Raw genomic sequence first — 11,578 nt, 5'->3', positions numbered from 1 at the left:
GGGCCGCACACCTGCCCCGCACACCTGCACCGCACTTCCAGGGCCGCACACCTGCACCGCACATCCAGGGCCGCACACCTGCCCCGCACACCTGCACCGCACTTCCAGGGCCGCACACCTGCACCGCACACCCTGCCCCCGCACACCTGCCCCGCACTTCCAGGGCCGCACACCTGCCCGCACACCTGCCCCGCACTTCAGGGCCGCACACCTGCCCCGCACATCCAGGGCTGCACACCTGCACCGCACACCTGCCCCGCACTTCCAGGCCGCACACCTGCCCGCACACCTGCCCCGCACTTCCAGGGCCGCACACCTGCACCGCACATCCAGGGCCGCACACCTGCACCGCACAAATGCACCGCACATCCAGGGCCGCACACCTGCCCGCACACCTGCACCGCACACCTGCCCTGCACACCTGCCCCGCACATCCAGGGCTGCACACCTGCACCGCACACCTGCCCCGCACATCCAGGGCTGCACACCTGCACCGCACACCTGCCCCGCACATCCAGGGGCCGCACACCTGCCCCCGCACACCTGCACCGCACACCTGCCCTGCACACCTGCCCCGCACATCCAGGGCCGCACACCTGCCCCGCACATCCAGGGCCGCACACCTGCACCGCACTTCCAGGGCTGCACACCTGCACCGCACACCTGCCCTGCACACCTGCCCCGCACATCCAGGGCCGCACACCTGCACCGCACATCCAGGGCCGCACACCTGCACCGCACAAATGCACCGTACTTCCAGGGCTGCACACCTGCCCCGCACACCTGCCCTGCACACCTGCCCCGCACATCCAGGGCCGCACACCTGCACCGCACACCTGCCCCGCACACCCTGCACCACACATCCAGGGCCGCACACCTGCACCGCACTTCCAGGGCTGCACACCTGCACCGCACAAATGCACCGCACATCCAGGGCCGCACACCTGCCCCGCACATCCAGAGCCGCACACCTGCACCGCACACCTGCCCCGCACATCCAGGGCCGCACACCTGCACCGCACAAATGCACCGCACATCCAGGGCCGCACACCTGCCCCGCACACCTGCCCTGCACACCTGCCCCGCACATCCAGGGCCGCACACCTGCACCGCACACCTGCCCCGCACACCCTGCACCACACATCCAGGGCCGCACACCTGCCCCGCACACCTGCCCCGCACACCTGCCCCGCACACCTGCCCCGCACATCCAGGGCTGCACACCTGCCCCGCACATCCAGGGCCGCACACCTGCACCGCACACCTGCACCGCACACCTGCACCGCACAACCTGCCCCGCACACCTGCCCCGCACACCTGCACCGCACATCCAGGGCCGTTGACAGGTTTCCCGGGGCCCAGGACTAGAAGTACGTCCGGGAAACACCCCCCCCCCCCCGGCGGTCTTGCGAGTCCCCCACCCCCACCATTTAACACTTCACGAGACCCATCTATTTCACCCCAACTTCCCATGTATTTCTCTCCCCTCCGTCTCACTCCCTCTTCCTCCCTCATCCCCTCCATCAATTACCCAACTCTCACTCAATCCCCTCCCCTCACTCAATCCCCCTCCCCCACTCAATCCCCCCTCCCCTCACACAATCCCCCCTCCCCTCACACAATCCCCCCTCCCCTCACACAATCCCCCCTCCCCTCACACAATCCCCCCTCCCCTCACTCAATCCCCCATCCCTCACTCAATCCCCCTCCCCTCACTCAATCCCCCCTCCCCTCACACAATCCCCCTCCCCTCACACAATCCCCCCTCCCCTCACACAATCCCCCCTCCCCTCACACAATCCCCCTCCCCTCACTCAATCCCCCCTCCCCTCACACAATCCCCCCCTCCCCTCACTCAATCCCCCCTCCCCTCACACAATCCCCCCTCCCCTCACACAATCCCCCCTCCCCTCACACAATCCCCCTCCCCTCACTCAATCCCCCCTCCCCTCACACAATCCCCCCTCCCCTCACACAATCCCCCTCCCCTCACTCAATCCCCCCTCCCCTCACACAATCCCCCCTCCCCTCACTCAATCCCCCTCCCCTCACACAATCCCCCTCCCCTCACACAATCCCCCTCCCCTCACTCAATCCCCCCTCCCCTCACACAATCCCCCCCTCCCCTCACACAATCCCCCCTCCCCTCACACAATCCCCCTCCCCTCACTCAATCCCCCCTCCCCTCACACAATCCCCCCTCCCCACACTCAATCCCCCCTCCCCTCACTCAATCCCCCCTCCCCTCACACAATCCCCCTCCCCTCACTCAATCCCCCCACCCCTCACACAATCCCCCCTCCCCTCACACAATCCCCCCTCCCCTCACTCAATCCCCCCTCCCCTCACTCAATCCCCCCCTCCCCTCACTCAACCCCCATCCCTCACTCAATCCCCTCCCCTCACTCAATCCCCCTCCCCTCACACAATCCCCCCTCCCCTCACTCAATCCCCCTCCCCTCACACAATCCCCCCTCCCCTCACACAATCCCCCTCCCCTCACTCAATCCCCCCTCCCCTCACACAATCCCCCTCCCTCACACAATCCCCCCTCTCCTCACACAATCCCCCCTCCCCTCACACAATCCCCCCTCCCCTCACACAATCCCCTCCCCTCACTCAAACCCCCCTCCCCTCACACAATCCCCCCTCCCCTCACACAATCCCCCCTCCCCTCACTCAATCCCCCCTCCCTCACACAATCCCCCCTCCCCTCACACAATCCCCCCTCCCCTCACTCAATCCCCCCTCCCCTCACTCAATCCCCCCTCCCTCACACAATCCCCCCTCCCCTCACTCAATCCCCCCTCCCCTCACTCAATCCCCCCTCCCCTCACTCAATCCCCCCTCCCCTCACTCAATCCCCCCTCCCCTCACACAATCCCCCCTCCCCTCACACAATCCCCCCTCCCCTCACACAATCCCCCCTCCCCTCACACAATCCCCCCACCCCTCACACAATCCCCCTCCCCTCACTCAATCCCACCTCCCCTCACACAATCCCCCCTCCCCTCACACAATCCCCAATCCCCTCACTCAATCCCCCCTCCCCTCACACAACCCCTCCCCTCACTCAACCCCCCTCCCCTCACTCAATCCCCCCCTCCCCTCACACAATCCCCCTCCCCTCACACAATCCCCCCTCCCCTCACACAATCCCCCTCCCCTCACTCAATCCCCCTCCCCTCACTCAATCCCCCTCCCCTCACTCAATCCCCCCTCCCCTCACACAATCCCCCTCCCCTCACACAATCCCCCCTCCCCTCACACAATCCCCCCTCCCCTCACACAATCCCCCCTCCCCTCACACAATCCCCCTCCCCTCACACAATCCCCCTCCCCTCACTCAATCTCCCCTCACCTCACTCAATCCCCCTCCCCTCACACAATCCCCCTCCCCTCACACAATCCCCCCTCCCCTCACACAATCCCCCCTCCCCTCACACAATCCCCCCTCCCCTCACACAATCCCCCCTCCCCTCACACAATCCCCCTCCCCTCACTCAATCCCCCCTCCCCTCACACAATCCCCCCCTCCCCTCACACAATCCCCCCTCCCCTCACTCAATCCCCCCTCCCCTCACACAATCCCCCCCTCCCCTCACTCAATCCCCCCTCCCCTCACTCAATCCCCCCTCCCCTCACACAATCCCCCCTCCCCTCACTCAATCCCCCCTCCCCTCACTCAATCCCCCCTCCCCTCACACAATCCCCCCTCCCCTCACTCAATCCCCCCTCCCCTCACTCAATCCCCCCTCCCCTCACACAATCCCCCCTCCCCTCACACAATCCCCCCTCCCCTCACACAATCCCCCCTCCCCTCACACAATCCCCCCTCCCCTCACACAATCCCCCTCCCCTCACTCAATCCCCCCTCCCCTCACACAATCCCCCCTCCCCTCACACAATCCCCCCTCCCCTCACTCAATCCCCCCTCCCCTCACACAACCCCCCTCCCCTCACTCAATCCCCCTCCCCTCACTCAATCCCCCCCTCCCCTCACTCAATCCCCCCTCCCTCACTCAATCCCCCTCCCCTCACTCAATCCCCCCTCCCCTCACACAATCCCCCCTCCCCTCACTCAATCCCCCCTCCCCTCACACAATCCCCCCTCCCCTCACTCAATCCCCCCTCCCCTCACACAATCCCCCCTCCCCTCACACAATCCCCCTCCCCTCACTCAATCCCCCTCCCCTCACTCAATCCCCCCTCCCCTCACACAATCCCCCCTCCCCTCACTCAATCCCCCCTCCCCTCACACAATCCCCCCTCCCCTCACTCAATCCCCCTCCCCTCACACAATCCCCCTCCCCTCACACAATCCCCCTCCCCTCACACAATCCCCCTCCCCTCACTCAATCCCCCTCCCCTCACTCAATCCCCCTCCCCTCACTCAATCCCCCCTCCCCTCACTCAATCCCCCCTCCCCTCACACAATCCCCCTCCCTCACACAATCCCCCCTCCCTCACACAATCCCCCCTCCCCTCACACAATCCCCCTCCCCTCACTCAATCCCCCTCCCCTCACTCAATCCCCCCTCCCCTCACACAATCCCCCTCCCCTCACACAATCCCCCCTCCCCTCACACAATCCCCCCTCCCCTCACACAATCCCCCCTCCCCTCACACAATCCCCCCTCCCCTCACACAATCCCCCCTCCCCTCACTCAATCCCCCCTCCCCTCACTCAATCCCCCTCCCCTCACTCAATCCCCCCTCCCCTCACACAATCCCCCCTCCCCTCACTCAATCCCCCCTCCCCTCACACAATCCCCCCTCCCCTCACTCAATCCCCCCTCCCCTCACACAATCCCCCCTCCCCTCACACAATCCCCCCTCCCCTCACACAATCCCCCCCTCCCCTCACTCAATCCCCCCTCCCCTCACACAATCCATACCAATACAACAGGGGCTGGCTCGCCCTCATTGGATGAACCGCCGGGGGGGGGGGGGGGCCACCCCGGATGAACCGCCGGGGGGGGGGGGGGGCCACCCCTCCATCGCAAGTTGTAAATACAATTTTGCTGTCTTTTGTAAAACACGTTGTAGAGCGCAGCTGCGAAATGCGCGCGAAGGTGCACACTGGGCCCAGCCCCATTGAGGGGCGGTACTTGTTCGTGCAGCGCACACCGAGGCGAGAACGTACTGGGGACGGAGCCGAAGCACCGGCACAGCGGGGAACATTCAAACACATTTTTGTCCCGCCTGTGCAGCTGCTTATATCAGGTAGGCCCCGCCCATGAGGAAGGCCCTGATTGGCTCTCCCAAGCAGACTACGATTAAGGCCGAGCTCATGGTGGCGGCGTCGCTACGTGCACGCGCTTGTGTCCGCGTGCACTTCCGGGACTCTTACCTAATTACCTATTGGAGTTCTGCTACATTTTGCTGCCACAATTCAAATTGAGGCTTGGGGCTGCAGCAGTGTGACCTCAGTGTCACGTGAGCTGGTTCAGCCAATGAGGGCGAACCAGCTCCGTGACGCTGGTGCGCCACGCCCCCGATCGCAGCGACCGATCTCCTGCAGCTAGCGCACACATTGCAGCGGCTGCAGGAATGCGCGCGGTGGCGCCATAACCGTGAGCTCGGCTTAAGATAGCTTGTCAGCGTGTTTTATCTGACACTGGACTGCCGGGGGGGGCGGGCCTCCTGACTCATCGGGCCGGGGACAGCAGTACCTTCTGTCCCACCCTGTTGGCGGCCCTGTAAAAATCCCCGCACCACGCATCCCCGCAAACCAGTCCCACTACTGACTACGAAAACAGGAAGGCTGGTACATTGAAATAAAAGAGAAGCACCCAAAAGGTCATGCACAAAAACTGCCATTTATGGTCGGAGTTCTTGAGGTTTGGACAGGTCATCTGAAGCCGACATTCCCATCCTACATGGACTATTCCTAAGGCAGGTGCAAACTCTTTGACAACGTCCATGGTTAGTTTATCATGGACTGTACGCACCCCACAATCAATGTGAAGCTTTGTGCATAACCTTTAAGGTGCCGCCCTTTCTTCCGATACCAACACACTTCCAATGCCAATGAATCAATGTGGGGTTTGGCTACACTTGATTAAAAGAAAGTTCAAAGAAAAAACAAGAAAGTTAAATTTATTGAAAGCAATTTAATTTTCTTTACTTTGATAATCCTGATGCTCTTTCTTGCACCAGTATTGTCCCAGATTCTCACACACACACACACACACACACACACGCACGCACGCACGCACGCACACGCACACACACACACACGCACACACACGCTCACACACGCACGCTCACACACGCACACGCTCGCACACACAGCCCCACACACCTCCCCTCCCCCCCCCCCCACACACACTAAATTACCCTCTTAGAGAAATAATCCCCTATAGCTCAAGGACATTTTGGGGTGAAACTGTATTTTTTTCACTTTGCATTTCTCAGTATCAGTGGCGATCTCGTGTCAAATTCTGTCATTTCATACACCAAGCAAATAAAAACGCACCAAGTTTATTAAAGGGAAGAACTTTGCAGCTGTGGAACTCAAACCCTCGTGTTAACATATTATTCGACACCTTTTTTTATTCCGTGTGTTAGCTGCAGATTGAAGGGTCCCCAGGAAAAGACCCATATTATCACCGGATGTACTGAAAGCAGCAATACGGCTTTCCTTTTTAAAAAATATATTATTACAGGATTGAAGCAAGGGGTCTCCAGAGCCGAACCCCGTTAATTTCAGCTCTGGGGACCCCCTGCTTCCCGGGATACCTACCTCCGTAGTGCACGCCGGCATCTCTATTCACTTTAAATGTCCCGGTCACGCTGCCCAATAGGAAGCCACACCGGGAGACGCCACAGGTTCTTATTAACCTACATAATGTGGGACATTTTAAAAGCCGCCATTATAATAGGCACACAGTTTCTCGAACTACAAAAAAAGTGAGCCCCGTATTGCTGCTTGAATTCTACATCTCTCCTAGTCATTCCCACCACTTTCTTATCAACGCAAACTCTGCGCTATAAATACCAAATGAAATACACTTGATTTATTGAGTATTATTATATTATTATTATTGATGCAACTGAAAGCAGATTTATTTTTTATAACGGTCTTTCTCACTTTGCCTTAATGACCTCCCTTTCCCCCTATTGTATTTTTTTTTATAGAATAACAGTAGTGGGAAAGTCAGATTGAGTAAAAGTGAAATAGTGTTGATGGGGAGACCCTGTCTTGGTTTGATGGACACTGTGCCCGAGTTAAACTAACATTCAAAGATGACATTCATTCTGATTTAAAAAAAAAAAAAAGTTGCTTAATTCAGCCCTGATCACCACAGCGCTGGAGTTTGTGCTGCACTATTTGCACTGTTAGGTGTCGTTTTAAGTTCTAGTAGCTGTATTGATCCAGAGGAGAACAGCAGATTCCATGCAGGTAGTGAATCCTTTTAGCGGCACAATACTGCAGTTCTTTGTAGGTGACATTAAAGTGTACAGAGTTTTCCAAACCACAACCGTCCTGGGCCCGGCCCAAATGTGGGAACAGACTTTTGGGCAGACTATTGGGCCCTTTCATCTGCCAGGCTCAGCTTTGTGCTCTGTGCTGAGAGGCCCAGTCCCACTCTACAACCCCGGGGCCCCAGACCATGACTTCAGCTTCAAAAGCTCTGTAGACCATAATTTCCCCAATGAAGAACTCCAAAGTTGGTCCGCTAAAAGGTATCACAACCTGCATCAAATAGGCTGAACAAAAGCAGTGGTGGTGTATATTGTGTGGTGTTTTTATTGTTCTTTCCCTGGTGACGCGGTCAGTAAGACCTGCACTTTCAGAGCCTATAAACTGGTACAAAAGGATGAAGCGGACATTAGCCCTGGTATGGTGCAGAACTCCACTCAATTCATACCAATGAAGAATTGGACCTGCTATCCCGCTTCTCGCCACTGGGTGGGGCACAAGCTGCAGTTATGTCCAGCGCTTGCTCCCCGTATTGTAGTGTTCTGCTGTGGCAGAGTTGCTCATTACCACTCTAGCTTTGAAGTGTACGACTATCAGGGCAGCAAGTCTCCCCCAGGGGTCCCAGGTTGTTGAACGAGGGCAGGTGCCGCTTCCCCCCCCTATCAGCAGCTTTGGGAGCTCCCACCCCCCTCTCTCACACTTCCCCCTCTCTCTTACCCTCTCTTTCCCCCCTCACTCCCCCTCTATTTCACCTCCCCTCACTCTTACCATCTCTTTCACCCCATCTCTCGTATCCTCTTTTTCACCCCACACTCTCTTACCCTCTCTCTCCCACTCTATTTCACCTCCCCTCACTCTTACCTTCTCTTTCCCCCTATCTCTCCCATTCTCTTTCACCCCCTCACTCTTACCCTCTTTTCCCCCCTCACTCTTACCCTCTTTCCCCCTCTCACTCCCCCTCTCTTTCACCCCCTCACTCTTACCCTCTTTTCCCCCTTCACTCTTACCCTCTTTCCCCCTCTCACTCCCCCTCTCTTTCACCCCCTCACACTTACCCTCTTTTTCCCCCTCACTCTTACCCTCTTTCCCCCTCTCACTCCCCCTCTCTTTCACCCCCTCACTTCCACCCTCTTTCCCCTCCTCACCTCCACTCTCACCTTTCTCTCTCTCACTTTTACCCCCTGTCTCTCCCCCCTCTCTGTCCCCCCTCTCTCCTCTCATCCCTACCTCACTCTTCCCACTCCTCTCTTACATCCCCTCTCACTCACTCTTCCCCTCTCTCAACCTCACTCCTTCCCCACCCCACCCTGTGCCTCTCACTCACTCCCCCTCCTCTCTCATTCACCCCCTCTCATAACCTCACCCCCCCCCCACCCACCCTCTGCCTCTCATTCTTTCACCCTTCTCCCTCACCCCCCCCGCCCACCCTCTGCCTCTCATTCTTTCACCCTCCTCCCTCACCCCCCCCCGCCCACCCTCTGCCTCTCATTCTTTCACCCTCCTCTCTCACCACCCCCGCCCACCCTCTGCCTCTCATTCTTTCACCCTCCTCCCCCCCCCCCAGCCCTACTCAGCGTTGCTACCCGGAGACTTTTTGCTATTAAATTTAATTATTTGACATTTATTAATATATATTTACTTCTCTGGCGCTGGCATCTCCTCCTGCAAGGCGCAGTCTGCATGGCTCCTCGACGTCAAATCGCGCCGCGTTGGCATGCAGTGTCAAGTTGCCATGACAATAGCACCAAGCGGTCACGTGACGTTGTCATGGTTACCACCATTTGCCGTAGCGAAGTCATGCTGACGGGACCCTGCAGGGGGAGACGCCGGGAGATTTCACAGGCAAACCCGTAGCCTGGAGATACATGGCTTAAACCCGGAGTGGTGGCAACCCTGGTCCTACCTGTGGAGCACGCAGTCCATCGCAGTCCATCGGGGTCCTACCTGCCCCCCCCGGAGCGGGACACCCACAGACGGCTGATCCAGGAAGTTAGGCCCGACTTCTGCCGAAGCCTACCTTCTGGGTGTGGGCCGCCGTGGCAGGCCCCCCCACCGCCGCCGTGCCCGGGAGGAATGTCCCAGCTCTCCCCCCTGTCGGCTATCATTGATTCTTAAGGCCTCGGCCATGTTCCTTGCTTGCTGGCGGAAGCGCGCTGACGCTCAGCACTGAGCCCCTACAGCCGCAATTAGAGCGGCTTTAGTAGGGGCTCGCCTGCGCTTCTGCAAGGTCTTTTACTGTAGCGAGCCCTAGAATAAACAATCTAACACCACCCAACATTATTCTGGGGTCAAACATCTCTGCAATGCTTACTCACCGGCACCGCGTATCTGTGCAAAGTTTAAAGGACAAGTCCTGCGTGATATGTTTACCTTCCCAGCACAAACAACAAAGATACAGTGATAACATGTAACAGCTTTGAACATATATGTTTTAGAGAGAACACTACAAAGGTTTGCAAATCATCAAGTGCTTCCAAATTCTGTCGTTCGGGTTTTTTTTTAGAAACGTCCCACTCTTTAGTGTTGATTTTGTAATTTCTTAATGTATTGTGTGTCTTTATTTATATAGCGCCATTAATGTACATAGCGCTTCACAGCAGTAATACACGTGACAATTGTAAATAATAAATAATAGAAATAACACACGGGGGAGAAGCGCTTCAGACATAAAAGTCACATTTTAGGAAAAGGAGTCGCTTCTCCGAAGAGCTTGCAATCTAATTGGTTGGTAGGAAGATCGTACAGAGACAGTAGGAGGGCGTTCTGGTAAGTGCGTCTGCAGGGGGCCAAGCTTTATGTATGAGGTGTTAATTATCAGCCACGGAGCTACTCATATGCTTCCTTAAGCAGGTGTGTTTTGAGGTGGGTCTTAAATGTGGATAGAGAGGGTGCTAGTCGGATATTGAGGGGAAGGGCATTCCAGAGGTGTGGGGCAGTCAGTGAGAAAGGTTTAAGGTGGGAGAGGGCTTTAGATACACAGGGGGTAGAGAGAAGACACCCTTGAGCAGAACGCAAGAGTCGTGATTGTGCATAGCAAGAAATTATGGCTGAGATGTAAGGAGGAGCAGAAGAGTGTAAAGCTTTAAAAGTGAGGAGAATTGAGTATGTGATAGGGGATTTGATAGGAAGCCAGGAGAGGGATTTCAGCAGGGGAGACGCTGAGACAGATTTAGTAAATAGTAGAGTGATTCTGACAGCAGCATTTAGGATAGATTGTAAGGGAGACAGGTGAGAGGCAGGAAGGCCAGACAGCAGGTTACAGTAATCGAGACAGGAGAGAATGAGGGTCTGTGTCAGAGGTTTTGCAGTTGAGCAACAGAGGAAAGGGCGTATCTTGGTAATATTGCAGAGGAAAAAACATCAGTTTTTTCTACCTTTTAAATGTGAAAAGAGAATGTGAGAGAGGAGTCGAGTGTGACCCCTAGGCAGCGTGCTTGGGCTACTGGGTGAATGATAATACTTCCAACAGTAATGTGGAAGGAGGTTGTAGGTTTGGGAGGAAGTATGCTCTGAGAAGAGCTCTGTTTTTGCCATGTTAAGTTTAAGTTGGCGGAGGGCCATCCAGGATGATATAGCCGAGAGACATTCAGAAACTTTAGTCTGTACAGAAGGTGTAAGGTCAGGGGTAGAAAAGTAAATTTGTGTCATCAGCATAGAGGTGATATTTAAACCCAAGAGATGTGATTAGGTCACCTAGAGAAAGTGTGTACAGAGAAAAGAGGAGAAGTCCCATGACAGATCACTGGGGTACCCCCAGTGAGAGATCAACAGAAGAGGAGGAGGTGTTAGCAAAAGAGACACTGAAAGTACGATGGGAGAGGTAAGAGGAGATCCAGGATAGAGCTTTGCTATGAATGCCAAGACTATGGAGAATGTGAAGAAGAGGGTGATCCACGGTGTCAAATGCTGCAGAGATGATGAGTAATATGAGCAGAGTGTAATGACCTCTGTCTTTGGCAGCATGGAGGTCATTAGTTATTTTAGTGAAGGCTGTTTCAGTGGAGTGAGCAGTGCGGAAGCCAGATTGCAGAGGGTCTAGGAGAGAATAGGTGTTGAGAAAATGGAGCAAGCGAGAGAATACAAGACGTTCAAGGGGTTTAGTAGCAAAAGGCAGGAGGGAGACAGGTTAGAAAGTTAGAAAGACAGGTT

This window comes from Ascaphus truei, chromosome 16 (genome assembly GCF_040206685.1).
Source record: "Ascaphus truei isolate aAscTru1 chromosome 16, aAscTru1.hap1, whole genome shotgun sequence".
NCBI classification, from domain to species: domain Eukaryota; kingdom Metazoa; phylum Chordata; class Amphibia; order Anura; family Ascaphidae; genus Ascaphus; species Ascaphus truei.
This window is presented reverse-complemented; position numbering follows the sequence as displayed.